Below are 24,333 nucleotides of genomic sequence, written 5' to 3'. Positions count from 1 at the left end.
ACCCAATTTCTTTAGCTAATAGTTGACAATGATTTTACCTTTTTTATGTTTTGCTTATGCTATGTAGAAGGTTTTATTCTAAAATGTACAATTTGCACTAAACGATATAGACAACTTATTTTTTTTATCAATCTTTGTTAATTATTAAAACAAATCATTAAATAAAGTGATCATTAAGACAGATTATATTTTATATCTTTTAAAGTACAACGGGTCAATAAAATTTGACAGTACGAAATATGACATATGCTATTGCAGATACATATTTTTTAAAAAATAGTGGTGTACTAGAATAAGAAAGCTATAAATAGCAAAACCAATCGAAACAGTACAGTAAAAGTAACAGCAGAGGCGTGAAAAAAAGACTCATCACCTATTGTTAAAAGAATCTGTTTATTATGTTACTTCGGCTGTTTCTTGTTTTGTGTGACCTATAAATAAATAAGTTCGTAGTTCCAAAAATCTTTTTAGAAACATCGATTTCTCATAAACATGTCCATCTTATTAAATAAATTTGGTATGATTTTCCGTAGACTGATTCACTTTTTCCAAATAATATTTCCAAAATATATGTGATATTACTTAAAATACCATTAAAATAGTGATGTACTAGTCGTATTGCATCTGGCGCATATATGTCGGCATAAACATTAACTGTGAAATATATTTTAACGGAATACCGTTCATATCGAGTGCTCTACTCGTAATGGAAAATGAGCGTTCATTGATACGCTTATTTCGTGAAACAAACATTCTTTAAATATTTCTCTCGCTTTTCACGAATGAGTACGAAGCTATGATGAAATTTAATATTAAAAGCCAATGCTGTAATTGGGTATATATATGTGTGTGTGTGTGTGTGTGTATCGTATATCTATATGTGTATAAATATCGTATTCTATTCTGTACGGATACAGCAAAGCAAGTATTAAATGTAAAAGTTCACCAACAAGATGGACAAGGACAACCTTGTTCAACGTAGATCTTTAGAATATAGTGGAAGCAGGACGTCTATGGGACAGGCCTATACGCAGAAGAGCACGTGTTAAGGCAAAAACGATTACATTGTAAATTAATTCAGTATCCTTTTAAAGAGAAATCTTTAAAAGCATTATTCAGTAAGGATCCGTCAATGGATCACGCTTTTTACAGTACAAAAGTGTGGTTTCTTAATTCCCAAGGCGTGTTTCTCAACATGGAATCTCAGACCGAATGTCTCAAGACAGCGTACTGTTCCGTTAATGAAATTATACGCTTAAGTTATAAGCTCATAAAAATAATATAAGTATCCAATGCTGGCATCGTTCCATCTCTACGTAGTAACAATGTTTCTTCATGAAAGTATATTTAACAATTCTTTCTCATGAAACGTCGCATACGAACTACAAATGGTTTTAAGTTAGCTGTCACGACTTACTTAACTATGACGTAGTGGTTAAGTTTCATCGCATTGTGCGACGAATTCACGAAACACTATGAAATATTTCGTGTTCTTTAAAATAACTTTGATTTAAAGTGCATATCGTAAATGCGATGCTTATATATATATATATATATATATATATATATATATATATATATATATATATATATATATATGTATATATATATGTAATAATTTTATAAAAGGTACTTTTATTTTACTTAAATGGCAACACTGCTCGACCCCGTCACTCTATTGTGATAACTTCCGGTAAAAGGATTGAAAGTAGTGGGGTTGAAACAGCGTTTTGATTTTTAAGTCGGGAGCTCGGTCACTCGTTCGATAACCATCGAAGTGATAAGTTGTTTAGTGGAAACTATGCTAGTTGGCCTATAAGAGTATTAAAAGTGGAATAAAAGTATTTACTGTGCTGTGAATTGGAGTTTTCCTGATATTTATTTACACTTACAGCTTTTTACACAACTATGTGAGTCTATAACGTAGGTAGGAGATATACATTTACAAAGTCGCAACTATATCTTACAGGCTGATGTTACTTCCATAGAATAGTATCACTGCGAAGCATAGGCCGCCCCAAAAATTGCCACTATCACCGTTCTTGCGCTACCTGTGGCCAGTAATTTTTTACCACCGTAACTACCTCGTCGGACTACCTAATGGGTTCAACTACTAAATTATTAATTAAACAAGATCAAGGAAAGTGTATTTCATACTTTCAATGCAGTGATAATATAAATAAATTAAAAAATTGAAATAAATTTACAAAAAATGTTGAAGCATCCTCTTCCTAAAAGCACTTCTAGTCTTCAAAAATGTTTAACTCGTATATATCTGCATTAAATTTATTAAGTGTTGCACTTTCTGGTATTCAAGTGGTTTAGACTCTGGTTGGTTTTACGACGACGGAAAGAGAGGGGAGATAAGAATACTACGTTGATCTGATCTATCACTTACAGGCTGATTGCATAGATATTCTATTCAAAAAATCTTTCACTTACCGTCCGTCTGTTCCACAGGTTCTCCCATAGAATTTGCAGAATGTAAGTAATGAGCTCTACTCAATTTCCCCTAGTCTTAAAATCTTGGATACATCACTATACAAGTTTCGAAAAGAAACATACGCTAGTCGAAAAATTACTTTATTCTTCATTTGTTATGTTTCCTTATTTATTTGCTGATGTCGTTGTCATCATTTATTCCTATGTCCCCAAGATGGGGCATAGGGCTTCCACGGTACGTCGCCATCCCAAGCGGTCTTGAGCCTCGCGCTTTACTTCGCTCCACGTTATTCCAGCCTTTACTTCTGCAGTGATCGTCTACCGCCAGGTTTGCTTTGGGCGCCCATTTGTACATCATAAATATTATGAATATTGTACACAGTGAATTTTTAATTGTTATCACACTCGATTGCACCATTTAATGCATTTGCTACTGTTGTGCTTTTGTAAATAAATATATAAATATTTCCGACATGAAGCGCCATTTTCAAAAGTAGGTTCCCGATCCCGACAACAGACTTGAAACCTCGTCACGGATCTTTAAACAATAGTGTACTATTTACGACAAAAGAAACCTTATTAGTCGTGGATATTTAACCCTTAATAGCCTATAGTTTCAATTTTGATACAAATCTTTTAAACCGAATGTTCACATTACTATTAGTTTTTTTTATAGGTTGCCTGTACGAATTTAACTGTTGTGTAATAATTTTTCCAACGAAATTTAAACCATCTATTTTTCCCTTCATCTAGACCATCAAGCAAACACAGTAATAATAAAAAAAATCACTTTCGTAAATCAGGCTATTAAGGGTTAACTTCGTGACCCTAAAATGCCACCAGTTACAGACACTGCGGCGGACGATGTATTGTCATGACAACGTTATAAAGATTCCAGGTGACATGAACAACACACACCCTGATTTTGGCTATTCATGATAAATCGGTGCTAGAAGGGCTCCGGAGCATCCTGAATAAAAATTACCGGGGTCTTCCACCAGCGCAGAGAACCACCACAAAGTGGATTTAGTGGGTAGGAATCTCTCTTTACTCTGACCTCAACACCGAAGTATTTTGCACATCAAAAAGCTTATTAAATATCTCCCACTATCTAATAAAAATGCGGTAGTCTCTTGAATTTACTACGATCTAATTGGTCAAACGAGGTCTCACACTTCAGGCATAATTGGCTAGTCGTAGTTACTCAAAGAGCCATGGAGAGGGCTTTACACTTTATATTTTTTTACAAAATCGAATTAGTAATAAGGAGATCCTTTGACGAAAATAAACGATATAGCCCATCGGATTGACAAATTTATGCTCTATTAAAAAGCGGATTGCGTATCTGATCTTTTTTTACGCCTGCGGTCATATTCCACACACGCGTTTTTCACTTAGACATTTAATAGACTATAGCGTGACATGTGGGGTTATCTCGGAAAAAAAAACGCAAGACGATGCAGTAGATAAACACGTATATTACTTCAAATACGTGCAAAAATACAGCCATCAAGTATTAACAATAATTTACACTCAAACTAGAACTAATGAATATCTAACTATGTTACGAGATACCGTGTCCGAGAGATAGTGCACTTGGCTACAGTACTCCGGTTTCTATTTTCATTTACTAGGGCCTGTGCGCTGGTGGGAGATATCTCGTGGTGCGGGACGCGGGGGAGGGGCTTCGTTCTGCGTATTCATCCGTAACATTTCCTTCGATGAAGTATAGGTGATTTACCCCGACTTTGGTGTGGAAAACGATAGCCAAGGGTTATTGAAGGTGTATTCCCAAAATGATATTTAAGATATGTTATGGAAATAGTTATAAACATGTCGACGTAGAGATAAGTTTTAATCAGAATAAGTACATTTTGTACACAATCTAAATGAAGATGGTCACATCTGCCATTAAAGTTTGCACGCGCACACTCGCATCGACCACATCATGATAGCGTCGGAATTTGAATCGGCGTTCGAATTTGAATTCGAACCCCAAAGAATAATTTAAAAAAAAAGTATTGTGACCGTAGTGGCCTGCTTTACGCAGCGTGAATGCTACTGGTTAAGGTGGCAGTAGGCAGGCCAGGCCACATAGCACTCAGAACTGATGGCAGTTAGGGCCTTATGGTTCTGGGGTGGACTACAGAATACTATTGTTATTATTGCTGTTACTGTCACAATTACCATCACTGCCACTATTGATACAATTTTATAATATGACTAGCTGATCCCGCAAACGTTGTTTTGCAAAAAATTAAATTTTTTAATTAGCAAATAAAAAACAAGGGTTAATCGTAGAGGGGTGAAAAAAAGGTTGTGAAAAATAAAAACAAAAAATTTTGACTCAAAAATAAAAAAAATTAGGGGTGGACTACCCCTAACATTAAGAGGGATGATAAATAGATTTTGTCCGATTCTCCACCCTGGCCGATATACGCGCTAAGATTCACGAAAATCGGTCGAGCCATTTCGGAGGAGTTCAATCACGCACACCGTGACACGAGAATTTTATATATTTATTAGATTATAAATATTTTAAAAATACTCTATATTTATTTTAGAATACAATTTAAATAAAAAGTACGTTTTGTATCACCGGGTGAAATATAAAAAGATATTCACGACGTTTATTTACACGAGGCATTGTCAGAGATTTCCTTAGTTTTTATTTTATTTTTTTCAAGCGCTCGTTAAAATAAAGCTCTTTTATTTAGTCGATAAGCTCTGGGTCTTGAATTTTTATTAGATACTGCTATAGTTCTACATAACCCCAATTGAGAGGTTAATATTATATGCTCGCTGTTATTTCGATGGGTTCACAATTATGAACTTGGACGATATGTTGTATACAATAGTAATAATAAAATTTAATTATTCTCTTGTTAGATATTAGTTTACAAATTAGTCTTTAGAATCTTCTTTTAACCCTTAAATGCATATTGTTGTTTTTAAACAACATACTAAAAACCAGAGATAAAATTGACCTTCTTTTAATTTTTTGTTAAATTTGACAACTAGTTCTTATTTGTGAACTAATTTTGTACAATTTTTAATGTTAGCACTATCCAATATTTATAAGTATTGAAAATAAGTTAATTTCAAATGTCACTTTGAAGAAAACTTTTCTAGTGGCGCGGAACTAAGTTTTGTAGCTGTGTTTGGACTTTGATAAAATATCATGTAAGTATGTAATATATTTTTATTTGCTCGATTATATCTTTAATTACATGTTCACGTTGTAAAACATTGAAAATCACTTGATGCTACAGTCGAATAGGGCGAAATCTGGTATGTTGTAAGAAAACTACAATGCGCATTGCCGGCTAAATAAATGCATGTTTGGTGAAGGATTTTTCTTATGGTTTTAACCATGCCGCGATTACTAGAAAGCAAAATTACAAATTATTTAGAAACTCTTGAAGATTCAGAAGATGGTTCAGACGGGTGAGACTCCGAAGTAGAGGATGAAGGTCACTATTATCAAATCGCTCGAGATGTTCTTCGAGACCTTGAATATAGTGATGACAGTGAGAATGCCCAGCCTGATAAAGTGGATGCTGATCCCCTTCTCGTTATCGACAACGATGAAAATATGCCAGACCCTCCTATTTTGGAAGCCTAAGAAGCAGCACCCCAGAGTAAATCACAAGGGATTCCTAGACGACCTCTGGTTTGGCGAAAACGAAACCTTGTTATTGCTGAAGACAGCCTTATTTTTAGAGGAGAAACTCAGATAACAGAAGCATTGATCTCTTGTAACACGCCGTATGTTTTTTTACATTTAATTTTACATCAGATCTAAAAAATAAAAATGTAGAACAAAGTAACTTATATGTAGCCCAGAAACAAATCTACTACTGCAAATGGCGCTAAACGTGGTCGACCTAGTGGGAGCACTATACAAAGAGAACTTGCAATAAAGAAGTTTCGAGGACCAGCTCAAGCAATTCCTTTGAAAGACGTCAGATTGGATCAGACATGTCATTGGGCAGTTTGACTGGATAAGCAGCAGCAGGTGCAAATTCCGAAAATGTTCAGGCTTTACATTCAAAATGTGCCAAAAATGTCGTGTATCTTTATGTGATACGAAAAAAAGCAATTGTTTTTATAAATATCATAATGAAGCATAAATAAATACTTCTCAAAAACAATATCCACTCTTATTTTACCCATACTTGCAAAATCTCAATGAATGCGCAATGTAGTTTATAAACAACATTCACATTATTGCAAAAAAAGTATAGTAAATTCATGTCTAGATTTTTTTAATGATTTTTCCTACGCTGTAATACATGTCTATTAACAAATATATTTTTTTCAAATGTAAAACAAAAATCGTCCATTTAAGGGTTAAGTGTCTGCGTTAGGCGATTTCTTTCTTCTGTAAACAATACATTTCTTTTTTATTCTGCATAAAATTAAATATATGTATAAATAAATTATTAATGTTAAGATATTTATATTTATAATATTAAAATTTTTAATTATAACACAATGATAATGCCAATTTTATTAATAAACACTTTTTAAAGCGTTTGCTTATACGACCTGAGAACTTGGCCTATAAATCCGATGGAATGTTAATCGTAACAGCCTAAGCAGCGATTCCCACGGGAAATTTTCTAGCTTACATGAATGCATGCATCTAAAAGCCCACCGACATCTTACAATCGGTGAGGCTAGAAATGTATCGGTGAAATTCTATCAATACATTTATTTATATATGTGTGTGTGTATATATATATATATATATAGAGAGAGAGAGAGAGAGAGAGAGAGAGAGAAAACAGCAGAATGCGGCCATAGTGCATCATGGTCACATCAGCCATACGGCCACTATTAGACATAAACCTCTGTCATAGATTTCCGTTAGCACCGGTAAGAAGAATACACACAGCGTCTTATGACGACCTTTTTAAGGTAGCATGAAGTCTATGGAAGGCCTATATCTTTTAGAGGGTGACTATCAGCTGTCCTAATGACGATGAAAATTTTCTATTAGGTCATAAATAATAGGATTAATGTGTTTTCGTAAATTAAAAAAAAATAAAAAGTAATTTCTACATACAGAATAATCATAAAAATGACGAAACTCTGACAGTTTACCAAAATCACAAACAGGATGAAAATAGGCTCAAAGTGCCAGTTTATCTGGAAAATGTACGACTAAGAAGTATCGAATAAGATTTGATACTGCCACTTAAGCTAAGTCATAAAAATGTAAATGTTAGACCCGAACCCTGCTATTAACCATAAATTCGCTAAATAGAACGACATTTGTATTGTACCTATTTAAAAGGAACAGCAAGAATATGTTCAATCGCACTTTTGCCGTGAACAAAATAGCAGGCGCTTTTCAAAGTTGCCAATGTACAAATATGAATACCCATTTCACTTGGTCACGTCACAAGTTGCAAACTACTTTTTCGATATCATTCAACTTTTATTGTAAGTTTCGTTATACTTAGTTGCAGGTTGTAATAGAAAATTGCGCAGAAGTTTGTTTTTTGAGAATATAAAGTCCAACAGTTCGCTACGAACTTCACGCATTTGGTAGTTCTATTTGAAATTCGCGCGTTTGACAAGTCACGCGGTGTAAATTAATTATTAAATTCGCATTTAATTACTAAATATAGTGATTACTCTGAAAAATGTTTTATTAACTGTTTTGATCTATTTCAATACGACAGTCGAGTAACGTTAATAGAAAATCATTTCATACAATTTTTTTGCAAAAACCTAAATATTTATACTTCAGGTATAAAACAAAATAAACAGGTTATAAACTTTAATTATAAAAATTCACGGTGATTCAAGTGATTATTTTAAATTACACTGGTAACTTTTTAAATTAAAAATTAAATTAACTATAAAACCAATCATAATTACATATTACACCTTTATCGATTATCTCTATATTGTCTCTATATTACAATAAATACCATTCTAATACAAACAAGTTTCGAAGAATCTTCTTGTCACTGATAGCTTAACAATATCTGTAGAGATCCATATGGTCCGAAAAAAAAGTATATCTAGTAGGATTAGTAAGGAATTTTTAAGTGTTAATACAAGTTGAGAATGAATTTCTCCGACTTATGTAAGGATATTGTTTAATGAGATCGCAAAAACAAAACACAAAAGAGTTATAAATTAAGTCATAACTCAAACGCAGAGAAAAATCTAGGACCATTGTTGGTTTTAGTTGATGGATAATATAATAGGGAAACTAAATTTGATCTTCTCGAAACGTACACAAGCGATCACTATTCCTGATTGTGCTTGTGATGTATTTGAAGTTATGCTGCGAGCCGATCTAGGCTTTGTGCAGTTTCATCGAAATTGAGCCCGTGGAAACAGAGATCCACGGACTAAAAAAATATAAACACTGGAGATGGAGAACCCCAGTTACAACGAAGACGTGCACACGCGGAGAACTATACCCGTGTAGGTGTATAGTGTAGTGAGTGGGGTGTAGTGTATGTAGGACGAAGCGAGGACTACTCGGCGGTCGGGAGAGACACGGGCCTCTCCAGACCGCCCTCGCTTTGAACGCGGGTTAGGCGGACGCGGCCGCCTTGTCACGTGTAAACGAGTGGTGCATGACATGTGCACCGTGACCGCCGGGGCTCAATGTGAGGTGCATATCCTGACGTTGGGACGGGGGAGCGGAGATTATTTAAACTCCGCTTTAAGGGCGGCGAGAACTATTGCTGATTCTAAATAGATAATAACATAAATAAATGAATTTACTTAAATTATTTATGACGCTCAACGAATAAAAGGAAATAAACATTCGACTTTTTTTTACATCACCTAATTGCTATTTTCGTGGCCTCATTTTAGCGGTTTTCATGGCCTGTGTTATTCATTTTGCCCGTTGTAAATTTCATTCGGTTTTTCGCATTTTTATATTTTTACTCAGCGACCTAATTCTCGCTGCTTGGTCGAAATTTTCAATTATACGTAAATGGCTTGTAGATGACTTTAAGACAAAAGAAACAGAAAACTAAATTACGACGATAATAAGCACAAAAGAGAACTGATGTTTTTGACACACATAATTTAACATAATAAATACTGTGATCAAAAAATAAGGTGAATTTGTTTATTAACCATAAAATCATTAGTTATTCTTTCAAATTAATTTCAATTCCTTAAAAGTAATCCCCGTCCGATAAAATATACTTTTGCTAACGCTTTTTCCGGTACCGAATATAGTCGGAAAAGTCTTTTTCCCGCTATAGCCTTTTGCTGAATAGCCAAAATTCGCACGCAGCCAAAATAGGAAAAGACGGTAGTTACGGGACAATATCAGTCGTATTTTTGACGCTTTTTGTCCTATAATTAAGCGATTTTGGCATCAATCGCGACTTGGTGCGTTTAAGACGCCAAACAAATTACTTTAACACTTTATTGTACATGTTAACGTATTAACTGTACAAATACTCCCATATAATATCAATACATAAGTACAATAAACGGTCACGTCACATTCCGTGATTTATAAACGTCAATCCAAAACAAACGTCGAATACGTTAGAACGGACAACTTTTGATTGGATTGAAAAAGACGTCGAATTTATTACAGATATATTGATTGATACGAAAACATAAGAAAAAACTAATTGATAAGGAATAATGTTTTAGCTAATAATGTAATATATACTAATTATGTATACAATCGTCATCACAATTCAGCCTCAGGTCGTCCACTTCTCAACATAGGCCTACCCCAAAGATTTCCAATAGGACAGGTAGAAAGCGGCCTGCATCCAGTGACCATCGTGAACTTAAAAAGATCGTCTGTTCACCGATGTACTAAATTTACAAAATATTTTATAAAAATAAAATAAATCATTGCAATATTTAGTGCACATATGCACTAAATATTCCAAAAAACGAAATTAAAAAAAAAAACTTTAACCTCATATCACCTGGCAACCTCCATTTTTGTTTGTAACGTGTTTATCTCATCCTATCTCGGTGTTTATGATTGGTTTTGCTATCCTTATACCAAATAATAAACAACATAACATGCTTAAAACATAATTTTCAACGACCTATGTAAACTCGATAATCGTAACTTAGTTAAAAGCCTTTGGCTTTGAGGTTCTAGAGAGGAGACCACATCTACCTACATTGTTTAATAGATTAACGACCTTATTAAAGTCATTGGAAAACGCTAGTTGCAGTTGGCTTCAGGATCTATCCTATTGAAAATGTGGAATACTTACATCCAGCTGTGGGCGTCATATGTTGACGTACTCTTGACCGAAATTTAAATACATTAATAAAAACCTGTTGTTAAAATCTTTCTTCTATTTCGTTTCGTAGATCCACCGTAACAGAGAAGTAAACTACAAAAGGACGAAGCAAATCCAACGTTTATAATTGCTTTGTTCAATCGCTACTTTCATGGCCTAATTGCTTCGCAATTTTCTCTCGCAATTATATGCCTTTTAAATTTAGAATCACGTACATTGTTTCTACATTTATATTTTTTACTTGCTATGCCTACAGAGTTTGTACTATCATAATTTATTGACTTTTCCGACTCCATTATATGTAAGTAATAACTTATTTCAAAGTTATCATTTTATTTAATGTGTTGGTAATAAATTGTTACATATACAAAAAAAATTGTATTTTGTGAATCAAGAGAATTTTGATGCTTGTTTATATTTTCACTGTAATGCTTTATAGTATGTACATAGGATTTTCCGTTTGATTATTAAACTACTTCTATTCTTGGTGTTATTGGCATCACAAGATGTAATTTTTTTACGGAATGCTTAAGTATTCTAGCAGCTAGTGTGCATTTATGACCAAAATCCTCTGCTATTACGTCTCGGTATGCGTAAGGATCTTCCACGAAACGCAGGGGTACCTAAAGAAGCGGGTCTAGGAGAGAACTTCGACTTCCCCTGGATCTTGCTTTAACTGCAGCAATCTCTTCTTCTATCTCTTTTTTGGGTCTCTCGCCATAAAAATTAACAATGTATACCTTCTCCATTATTAAAAAAACACAACTCACAATATAAAAAGGTTTATTAGATTTAAATTTATAACCTCAAAACTCTGACCAAAACAGATTACGTGTCATCCGTTCTGCGCGATATGTTAATTGCGACAGAGTTCTAAATAACTTTGTGGTTTAATCATAATAGAGAGATTAAACATTGTTGGGTTATTTTGGTTCACTCAGTTGAAGTTCGGGATTAATGGAAGCCTCATGTCGGAACAGCATGAATGTGCAGGAATTAAAACATTATTTATGTATAGACATGTACCATAAATTAAATAGAGAAGTATATATTACATACGTTGAACTAACTACATGATATCAAAATATCTTATAACATATAAAACACGCAATGTATAAATGTACACAATATCAACTTAGATCGTAATCCGTACTTAAATGAGAAAGATAAGAAAAAAATAATAAATAGATGAATAAACAATTGTTAACATTGTCCTGTCATCTCCCGCAAAGATATCTATGGGGCATATACTTTGTAATCGCCAAGTTTGGCAGACGGGTTGGCGATCGCAGTGTGGTATTATAGTATGCAAAGGATTCTTTTCACTGGAAACTTGTACGTGAGAAGTGACAATCCTATATAATTAATTCATAAATCAAAATTATAAGATTGTATCCCGAGAAGCGAACCCGCGAGCTTCAATCGGAAGTTTCAGCCCTCTACCGCTGGGCCACCACTGTTCGGCTTGTTTACATAGTGCTCCTTAACTGTTTTTTTAAACACGCCTTATATATATTCGTAGATATAATGTACCGTCAGTTGTACTAAGGCGTAGTTATTTTTGGCAAACTCAAAAACGTACTTTTAATCTAAGTCTATTGTATTTGATGTGATGATATCAGCGCTGTTAGCCGTTATTTGTACAGCTTCGTCGAAATGAGTTCGCGGAACAGAGGTCTGTGAACTATATACTAGTCTATATATAAAACAAAGCCGTGTTATTTACACTATTTATAACTCAAGAACGTCTGGATTGATTTCTAGGATTTTTGTTTTTAGATTTGTTGTCGTCCGGAATAGTATAATAGGTTTAGGAGCATCATTATGTCATCTTCAGCGGCGCATCGTGGAGGTGAATTCCACAGAAATATAATTCTTTATTTATCGGTATTTTTTTATGGCCCCCGCTATTGTGGGCCCCTCGTACCCTCAACTTTTTGGGATCAGGGACTTTATAATAATTTTTTTTTCAGTCTTTTCTTTATTTATCACTCTCTTTCACTCGTCACAGTATCTTTCATTCTTTACTTTTGTCCTTCACAATATCTTCCGTTTTGCTCTTTTATACCTTCTTTCTTTCCTCGCCTTTCTTCCATCATCTTCTCACTCTAAGGTGGCTAGGTACATTTTATTTATTATTTATCGGTATTACAGACGTTACGTTATCGAATGAATATACATACTTCTAGTTCGGACTTCTTAACCTTACTACTAGACCTACCGACCCTAGGAAGAACCAAATATAAGTATTAAAATATAATAATATTCAACAATTAAAATATATGTCATTAAAAATCATCCAAAAAAAATTTTTGACTATCCCTGATTTGTTGATTAAACTATCTCCAAAGCATTTACGCATAGTCTACTCTACCCTCTTTGATAACAACACTTTTTAAGGTGAGTACCCCATGCGCGAACGCACTACCTTACTGTATAAGCAGGTAACGGAGTTACAAGCCTTACTCATTTCCTGTACATCACCAAGAACGCGGTGCATGGGAATAAAAAACTTAAAATAAATGTACCTAGCCACCTTAGAGTAAAAAGATGATGGAAGAAAGGCGAGGAAAGAAAGAAGGTATAAAAGAGCAAAACGAAAGATATTGTGAAGGACGAAAGTAAAGAATTGAAGATATTGTGCCGCCTGAAAGAGAGTGATTAATAAAGAAAATACTGAAAAAATTATTGAATAATGAAGTCCTTGATCCCAATAAGTTAGGGATACGAGAGGACACCAATAGCGGGGGCTATAAAAAAAAACTTTTCAATCCTCGCTCGGAACGCCAGATAAGCTGGCTCGATTATTCGGATATGGTACCAAAGTTGTTGGATACACACACTTCCCGATTCCCCCCACGAAATCTGGTCTAAACTACACCCAGATGCGGTGGGTAATACCTAACACATACCTATTGTATGTAACCTGCCGGTTGCCAGCCAGCAAGTTACCGCTATCATACAGCTCGTTCACCAGAACGTGCCATGACTACTGCGCGTAACACAGAACGCCCTGCCACACACTAAACCACGCACAAGAACATGTCTAACGTCTGGAGTTAACTACATAGCCATCACGAATCTGACACTCCAGCACCTCACGCAGTAGACGAGCTACGTGTCTCCGTAGTACTCTAGTCCAAGCAACCTAACCCGTAGTTTCGGTTGCGAATCCATTAAAGCCGGGCGTCTCTCCAGCCGGTAAAAATCATTCAAAACATCAGAATAGCCGTTCACTTATCAGAAATCTGCACATACATTGACTGTCGAATATTAAATGTCGGAACAAAATTCGCCGAATCATTTAGATATTCATTAATAATGTCTATACTTCATTATATTTAAATGATTTTCCCTAGTTTATCTTTTAAAATTTTAACTAAAATTATTAGTTGAGGATACATTTAAATGCATATTAAAAACCACTGGCAAGTAGGATGCCGTTGAAGAAACAGCTTAAAGTACTTTAAATAAAGTTACATTTAAAATAATCCGTCTCGAATTCTAATGGAATATAAAGTTATAAACAGTTGAACACCAATCTGTCCAAAAACAAGAACCCATTCGTACCTACTTCATTTGCCACCTTTTCAATCGGAATTCATTTATTTTAATTCGCTACTTTTGAATTACAATCTTAACACGTACAAATTAAGTTTATTTTACATTGGAGCTTTCCACATTAAATTCGCCGGGTATTTGGTAAACGACGCTGAGGTTTTTTTTACAATTCCTGGAATTTTTTTCTGAAAAGATACTACAACAAACATTTTAGGGTTATATTTGTGATCACTTTTATACCATCTTACAAAGAATATATTACGAAGAATTCGTAGGATTTCTTTAGAAAATTATTCAATAAACACTCCCTATTATTGACACACTGTGGCATATATTTATATATATAAGCTAAATTCGTCGTATGTACTTACTTTTCACGATATATCTGGAAGGTTTAAACATTTGAAATTTAGTAAAAACATTTCTCTTACTATGTAAAAGTCAATTAAGAACGGTTTTCACGAAATTATATCTAATAGAGGGATTAAGAAGGCATTCTTTGAAAAGTTATATTTTCATACTACTTCCAGGTATAAAACTTGATCGGTATATTTTAGCATATCAATCAATTTCTTAGAATTAATTTCATGAAATAACACCCACTGAAGACAGCGAATCGAGCGGGAAACTGCTAGTTACCATATATATGCTAATTTTCATTATATCAAAATTAAAATCGTTGTCAAAATTACTATTAAAATACATATGTTATAAATATTAGTTTTAAAACGCAATGACATTAATAGTTTTTAATTATAATAAATATAAAATACTTATAGCATTATTTAATCGGAATCGTAAATTAAAAATGATAATTCAGTCATTCATAAAGTTTTACCTGATAAGGTAAAACTTTATGAATGACTAGCTATGTAATAATTTAGACTGTTTCATCTGTTTTATGTATTAACATATATTATTGAAACATCGCTGGATTTATTTATATTTAGTATTGAATTATTTCAAGGTAAATAACGCGTCGTTTAGACCTATGTCTAGCAGTGAACGTATTACAGCAATGATGTTAAAATATTGTTCTCTTTTTAGGAAATTATTGATGGAAAATAAAAAACAATTTCATCACACCTAGAAGTCATTGCAGCCTTTAATAGCGTGAACGAGAAATGCACCTCTACAGAACGTTTTCCATCTTCATATTTTTAAAGAAAAGCGTGAATAGGTCGCAATCACGACGAAATTACAAGCCAAGTACAGAATCGTTTGAAGCTAGCTGAGAAATAAAAGAAATAAGGAGCATTAACAGCGGCGTGATTTCAGATTCGTCTTTAAACGTGACCTGGAAATTTTATTACTACGAAATGGTGACATGGTTCATAAAGTTTAAAAAAAAGTCATGGTTCCCTGTTGATCTTCACCGCGTGGAAAGTTTTTTGTTGTTCACCGGACAGTGTTTTTGTTAATATACCCATAGGACTGCTTCAACCGAACTTTTGTTAGTTTACAAAAGGTACGTATGACATTAAAGGATGTAAAGAAATTAAAAAATAAGTTTACTTATGACTGTTATCATAAAACATCGCATGCTTTAATAGAGCAGTGATTTCCCAGCGGTAAAAGACTGAGACTTGCGACCACAAGCCGCAGGTTAAATTCTTGAGATACAATCTTATATAATTAACACTTTTTACATTGATTATATAGGATTACCCCCGCGCACACAGTTTCCAGATGATGGGCAGCAGCGTCTTCTGCGTACCATAATACATAAGTGAAATCGCCTATCCGCCTGATTTTATATATCTCCAGTATTTTATATATTATTAATATATGCTACTATTTGACGCGTTATTATAATGATTCTTATTTAATCTGTGATTGATCGTGTATCTCACGTAAAAATAGCAACTGCTTCAGAAAACCCAAAAAAAACGTGGATTTTTCTTGAATTAAGAAAACCATAATAAAATATATATAAATTGTTACTTGCACACCTTTTATAAATCTCCAGAAAATCTTCATTTCACCAAATGTGAAAATTCATGAAAAAAATCATTCATATACATGTCACCAAAATCATTTTACTTAATTTATTTTATCGTCATAGTGCAATTCCACTACATCGCTGACACTGTTCATGATTTGGTAATACGTGGTCGCCGTTTCAGCCCATAGGCGCCCACTGCAATATCACATCCCACATCCTCCGCAGACATGTATGAGGAGTAATACCATACACACCACACTTGACAGGCGGCTTTGCGATCGCGGTGTGGTATGTTACGCCATAATAATGGTAATAAGAGGATGCTGTTACTCATACTCTGGAAAGCGAATGAGCAGTGGCAATCCTAAAAAAATAATGCTAAAAGTATGAAATATATAAGATTGTATCCTGGGAATCGAACCATCGAACTACAATTTCAAGTCCCAGTACTCTGCTGGACTACCACTACTCATATATTACATACTAAAATTCTAAAAAGATGAATTTAATATTGTGCAGTTTATGTATTATAAAGTAGTATCTTTATTCTTATGATATATGTATCTTAAATACATTGTATTAACATCATCATCATGTATGTCTATAGATGTGTACTGCAAACCATAGGCCAATACTAATGGCCACGATTATTATGGCGTTGGTCGACCTAGTGAGCGGCCTACGCTGTGACTGCCGGCTCGTGGTCGCCACTTGAGAAGAAACAACAGCTGTCAGTTGCAAGAGCGACGTGTCTCGCCCATTGCCATTTCAGACGAGCCATTCGAGCTGCGTCAGTGACCTTGGTTCTTCTGTGTTATATTATAAGTAATCTGCAATATATATGGACATCTCTTTCTAATATATATGTATGATGACGACTCACTCTCTTTTATTCCTAATACAAAGTGTTTATTTGGTTGTCTGGAAGCGATATGACCGTACTGTACTTCTTCTTTGGCTTATTTTATCTGATTTCTTTTTATGACTATTGATGTTCAATAGTGAGTTAATAAATAAAATGTATTAATCGTATTTGTATTAAAACAATGTAAACAGATATAAAAGTTCAATATATTTAGAATCGAAAGTCGTAATTAAAATGAATGGCGTGGAAATAAAACGTTTTTATAAACATTTTATTCCGCTCCATATAAACGAATTGAAAGCAATCTGTTCGAAGTTTAAAGTAACAAATAGCAAACTGGAAAACTCAATTTGATGTTACCAATGTGATATTTAATATCAGAACTCATACGTGACGTTACATCAATTTAACTATTAAACCAATTATGAAATATTTTTGAAGCATATATTCTTTAGATATAAACAGAATTGCTTAAATAAAGCAATTCTGTTTATATCTCATATTTAAGTGAAAATTCATGTTAAGCGTAACTTAGACATCAGAAATGTGTTAAGAGAAAATTTTCGTGAAGGAACACTCAAAACTTACAATACATTGTCGATACACAGGATGATTTATTATAGGCTTCGAAAAGGTGAAAGCATAGTATATTTATCAAAAAACATTTTAAAACTTTCACATTTATTTACAATCATTCTGTATAAAGTAGTAGCTGTGAAATATGATACTTTGATTTGCTTTTTTCTTCTGGCAGTACACACTACGCAAGGACAAGTAATAAACAATAAATAGTTTTGATATATAGTAATACAATTGTGGAAATGATCCTTTTTACTATAATCTCTCTCTTCTTCTTTTAAACCGAGAAATTGCCTTGATGACTGGTCTTGTGCTGCATGCATTTGGACAATACCATCCACCTAGTAGGGCGTGGATAGACGCCATGGTCTTCACTAGAGAACCTTTGGAACCCAACAGCCATCGGTTGCATGAACGACGTGCCCTGCCCACTGACACATTAGACAAGCAAATCTTCGAACTAACTCTATGACCTAGGTCCTTCTCTTCATTAAGTGAGAAATGGACCTATATTTAATCACTTTCGCACATGCAATGGTAGTCGTGCAACAAAGTGCACCGCCCGCCAGCACGCTGATAAATGCGCAAGCGGCAAACAATGCGAATTACACAACTGCCACCGTTTAACCACTCAACACGTGTTTCACCCCTTAACGGGGCATCTTCAGGAGTTATGTTACACCGATTAGTGCCAACACAGAGTCCAGGTTACACGACTACCACTGCATGTGCGGAAGTGGCTAAATATTGGTCCTTTTCTTACTTAAGATGGACTTCCGCAAGGAAACGCCTGATTCCATTAAACCTTCTCTTCATTTCTGATTCCATCTCGCAACGAAACCCTGGGCGTTCTTGTGAGGCCCATCAAAGACCTTCAGACCTCTGCCTGCAGACATTGAAATTATCTTATTGAGAAATTCCGTTCATATCTTCTCTCCATGGCTAGATGAAAAATTACCTGAAGTGAGAAACTACGTTTCAATACTGTAACTCATCGAAATATAAAAGTGTGAAATAATTCAAGTTAGGTGCAGTAAAATAATAATGAACGGAAATTCTCTATGAAACTGCCAAAAACTAGTGTAATATTTCACAAAGCCTTGATCTTCGAAGTATTATCTGAGAGAATAAAGGCTTATGGTTCAAGTAATAAAAGACAGATCTCTCTTTGTGAAGTATTTTTATTGGATAACTAAATTAAACAAAGCGAATGATATATAATACGGGAGTATGCTATTTCATAAAATTTTGCTTAATAGGTCGTTACTGGTGAGTTTGAAGAATTATTCAACTTTATTGGCAGTGGAAGGAACAGATTGTCCAATCCACGGTATTGGGGGTTGACAGGTTCTTGAGTGGCGACAACGATACAAGCGGCGTGAGTAATCATTTGGTGAACGTACGATATGGTCAAGGTCGTAGGAAGGTCATTATATGTGCGTACCTCAAAGCCAGTCATTCTAAATTATTAAAATAGTGAACGTGGAACATAATATCAAGAAAATATAGTACAAAATAATAAGATTGTTCAGTATGTGCTAGCCTAACTAGGCTTGCGATTGGTCGATGCGGTAAGGTAGGAGAATTCTCCAGGGCGCGAGTAATTCATCATCATCATTTAATCAGCCCATTGGCGCCAAATGCAAGGCATGGGCCTTCCCCAAAAATATCTATGGATATACCATAATCACCACGCTTGGGTCGGCGAGCACAGTGTGGAATTATAGTATAGCAGAGGGCGCTGCTGTCTATAATCTGGAAACTTGTTCATTGCAAACTAGTTTGTGGGTCCTATCTAAACCCAGGTTGAGTATTCCATACATTAATTGAAATCAACTTTATGTGATCTAAATATTTACTTCTTTTAACTTTTACACCTATAAAGTATCCTGTATATCTCGTATTTATTACACATTTTTTCTCAAATAAGTTATAAATACCCATGTTTTCCTACAATGTTTGTATTCCTGTTATTTTATATGTATCGTATATCGAAGCCGCAACCTATAATTGTTAAATATAAAACAATTAACCTAACATTGCAATTATAATTTATACTCTTCTAGACACATGAATACTTTTCCCGCGTTCTTTCGTAACTTGGACCACGCGTCAACTGGTACGTGCTTCCAAACACAGAGCTATAAATGTGCGCTTTACTCGAATCCTGAAATAGTTTACGACGCTTTTGGCAAATTTTCAGATGTTGTCGAAAAATTCTCACCGTTCTCGTAATATTTCTTTAATTTCTGTTTCGTTTTCATATATCATATTCTATTTAAATACGTGAGTACTTCAATCACATGTTGCAGTTGTGAGTTGTGGTTAATTTTTTTTACTGATTCTTACTCTTATCTTACTGGCATTTACAACAGTATCAACAGTCTGTATAGACACAGTGAACAACAATTAATTTTAATAAGTAATAATCCAAATTTTGAAAACTCATTTATACTGTATTATTATCACGTTACTTATAATTTCTGAAATCATTGATTTTTAGATAGGTTTCACCGTACATTATGCAAATGAGTGCAGATGAATTGAACATTCAACACTTTGAATCTTTTACACCTATAGTCAATCAACCTGTATATAAATTATACTAATGTCAATAAAATAACGATGCGTAATCAATATTCAACTTTCTTATATTATATCTATATTTTTTTACAATTTTCCACACCTATAATAATCACCTATCCTTTTCACTCGCATACAAAAGTGAAAGATGCGATGATGATATGAAAGAGCGCAATATTAACATCGGCTTGCGAATATATTATGTATGGCCTGTAACATGAGTGCCATATTAACAATTTCATTATTAAAATTCTATGAAAAATAAATTTTTACTTATGCTTTGAAATCATCATTATCATCTCAGTCGTTTTTGTGTAAAATACTGTATTTATTAAGGTAGTCAAAAGATGCTAGGCGCAGGCCGCTTCAATCGGGTCCTAATTGATGTCTTTGAGAGAGGCCTAAGTCGAACAATGGCCAATCTACTGCGGATATAATTTAATTATTGGTGAATACTGTACTTAAGGAAAAGAATGCATGACACCAACCGACACAATCAGCGATGAGCAGAGACCAGAGTGCCAATCATAAGTCGCGTAGCGGACGTCATATACGTTTTCCTTCCCATCTTCAGGACTACTATCGACCATAGCCACAGCGTTGGGGGGGGGGGGGGCGTAATGTGGGCGCCTGGCCTCTTTGGTTTTTTGACATGACGTTTGTTAAGTCAGTTGGATTTACTTGTCAAAGCAAATTTATGTTTTATAATAATTTGTGTTTTTCTGAAATATAAAAATAGATTCTTTATATCTGAATTTTAATAAGGAATCTACATACTATATTTCTTTTAATTACTTCCATTCCATATTCAATACCTTCCAAAGACATCAGTCTTCGTTCCGGAAAATAAATCTTTCTCATTTCACCAAAAACTTTCGAAAAATTCAATATCCTTACGATAATTATTTTGTAAAGAAATTAGAAGTTCCATAATGTATTTCTTACAAAAGATTTGCAATACGTGATGCATTCGAATTTCAATTCGCATTCAAATATCTAATTAAAAATAATTAATCACGAAAATTTCAGTGAAAGAAACTCTCATACAAATGTTTGCCTTTAAAAAACCCAGTTTCATTCAACTAGAATGCACAGAAGTCGTGGAGCTATAAAAATCATGGTGTTGCCTATTAATAAAGTTATGATAAAATGTCATTTATTTTAACGTTCTTTTTATAAATTTATTAAGTAAATAAATGTAAGATTACCTAAATGTTACGTAAAATAAATATAAACAGAAACGATCTAAAAATCTGCATCACTATTTGATGGCTTTTTAACAAAAATAAACTGTTTTTTTATTATTTTACTATACAAAGTGATTGATTATAAGTATAAAAGCTTTAAAGGAGTGAATTAATAGCTTATTTTTAAGCTAATAGCTTTTTAGTCTATACTTACAATCATTCAACAGAAGCGGCCTAAAAGTAATCCTCAGTAATGTAACTATCTAACATTAACATTATTTCGGTGATAACTCTTTGTATAAAACAAGGAAAGCCAAGCTCCTTGATAGACGGAAAATTTGACAAAATTAAAAAAAATCGAGCCGTAATTAGAAACTTACTATTAAGGTTTGCAAAAAAGGTATTAAAAAAGCACAGTATTTAAATTAAAAAAAAATAAACAGATAAAAATATGTGAAACATAAAAATTAACTCATTTATTTCACTTAGCATGACATTTGTTTAAAATTTTGTCTTTTTCCTCCCCATAGACGTATACTAGAAGACACAGGTGGGAGAACAAAGATATCTATGGGGAGATATACCATAATCGCCACGCTTGGCAAGCGGGTTGGCAATCGTTGTTTGATATTATGTTATGCAGAGTACGCTGCTACCTATCCTCAGGAAAATAGTTTGTAAACAGTGGCAATCCTATAATTAATGCACGTGTGAATTATATAACATTGTATCCCGAGAATCGAAACAGCGACCTACAATCGCAAGTCTTTGTCCTCTACCGCTGAGCTACCATTACCTATTCTTTACCTAAGAGTATTCTAAATTAAACTTAATTTAAAAAAAATCTAATTGAAATAGTATTATAAACAGTTTTAGCTACCTCCAGTAGGGCATCAAGTAATAGCTCCGTGACATTAATGACGATCACTTAACAGGCTTTAATTGGTTTTTCAGTTCTAACGACATGATTACTTATAATTGGGAGAATGGTATTGCTTTTTAAAAAAACCTACTAAAATATCACATAGACGTTAAGACACAGTAATAGCACTGAAGATATGAATAGTTGAATCAATAATGTAGTAATATTTAGTGATAAGAATATAAGCGGCAGTTGACGAGCTTTATAGCTGCTTTATAGCTCTATAACTGTTGAACGCAATATCCAAACTAATCATGCATAGAGTCGTTTTGTAGGTTATGTCAAGACCTTTCAAATTATGTATAGTATTGCCAGATACGAGCTCTGTAGCGCTTTGTACATAGCCGCGAAATTCAAAAGACAAAAAGGCGGAAGGGAGATATTTGACAACCTATTATGACTCAAAACAGAATGCTTATAAGGCTTTTCGGTTCTGAATTACTACGGACTGGCAAGCCTAACGCAGGATGTCTTCGAGTCTAAAATCATTTCGAAAGTCCACTGGGGACATAGGTCTCTCCATATTATACCAAAGGACCGGTTCAGCCAGCATCCAACGTCTTCTGACAACCTTAATAGGGAGTCTTTCGTCTTTGTGTCAACGTGGCCAAAGTAAATTCTCCATCTTGGCCTGTCTTGGGGAGTCAGGTCAGAAAAAGGTGTTTGACCGCTAAATATCCAAAAAATAAAAGTAAAAAGTAAACAGATTCAAAAACTTTATAATTTATAGCGAAACCATAATAAAAACTCTTTCGTGAACTCCACGCTATGATGGTAGACGATAAAAAGACTATATATCAAATATTTTAACGTAAATGTCAAAGTCAGGTTAAAGAAGATAAATTCTCGCAAGTTACTTCCATTCCCATAGTTGTTCAAGTTTTTAAATAATGCGAAGAAAATCCAATGTACAATAGTAAAAAGATTTTTCACTTACTTTAAGGTGAGATTATATTCTTCATACCGTTATTAAACAAATACCAAAAATGTCAAATATGCGTACTTTCAAAGGTTCTTTAAAAATTTTCCATAAGAAATTTTAAATATTTATCAATTCGTGTATTCAATATACTATATTTTTCGGTATAGTTTTTATTTAATATATGTATAAAGTTAAATTCTTATAAATGTAATTTTGATCCAAACAAACACTAAACTGTCAAATTCAAAACAACTAACCACCTACATTTAAGGTGACACTAATAATTTTAAGAAATTTCAAACTATCTTATCATATTTTAGGGATACAAAAGGCAATCAATTTATAAATAAAACAGTTATTAAAGCCTTTTGGATTTCAAAATGGTTTTATGTAATATTGTGATCAATTACATTGATTTTATTCTTTTACTAAGAAAACACTAATATTTTAAATGCTAATACACTCCTTTCCTTTTTGTATTAATGTAATAATTAAACCTAATTTTACTAAATTCACGTTATAAGCATTGAAGACTTAGTAAAAGTTCCAATGAAGACAATAATTTTATTAATTTTAAAAAATGTACCTTATTTAACATGTGATATGCATTCTTATTAGTATGTAAATAAGCAATTTCACACGTAATAACGATGTCAATTTAATAGCGTTTTAATTTATCAACCTAATTCCTTATTCCGTCATGGGTTTAACCCATAAATTAACATAGTGAAATTCAATGAACAAAGAAATAATTCAAAGATGAACGGAGTACTAAAATTTTTGTTTCCAGAAGAAACTGAGCAGTAGAATATAAGAAACATTATGGGCAAAGAAAAGCGACCCACGAATAAAGAATCCGCCAAATCCATAAACATTAAAAAATGTACCAACGCATCAGTAAAAGGATCACGTACACGTTTATCGCAAGTTCAGCTTTCAAGAAGCAACAAGCTAGTGATAAGGAAAAACAGTTCATCTGTTAATGAGGATAAGAAAGACACCACAACGATGAGAGATTACTGTATGGAAACAGACTTTTGTATTTTAAGACGATATT

Source organism: Battus philenor, unplaced genomic scaffold (assembly GCF_028537555.1).
Source record: "Battus philenor isolate CCGP_79_NKW_IND1 unplaced genomic scaffold, ilBatPhil1.0.hap1 SCAF_25, whole genome shotgun sequence".
In the NCBI taxonomy this organism is placed as follows: domain Eukaryota; kingdom Metazoa; phylum Arthropoda; class Insecta; order Lepidoptera; family Papilionidae; genus Battus; species Battus philenor.
This window is presented reverse-complemented; position numbering follows the sequence as displayed.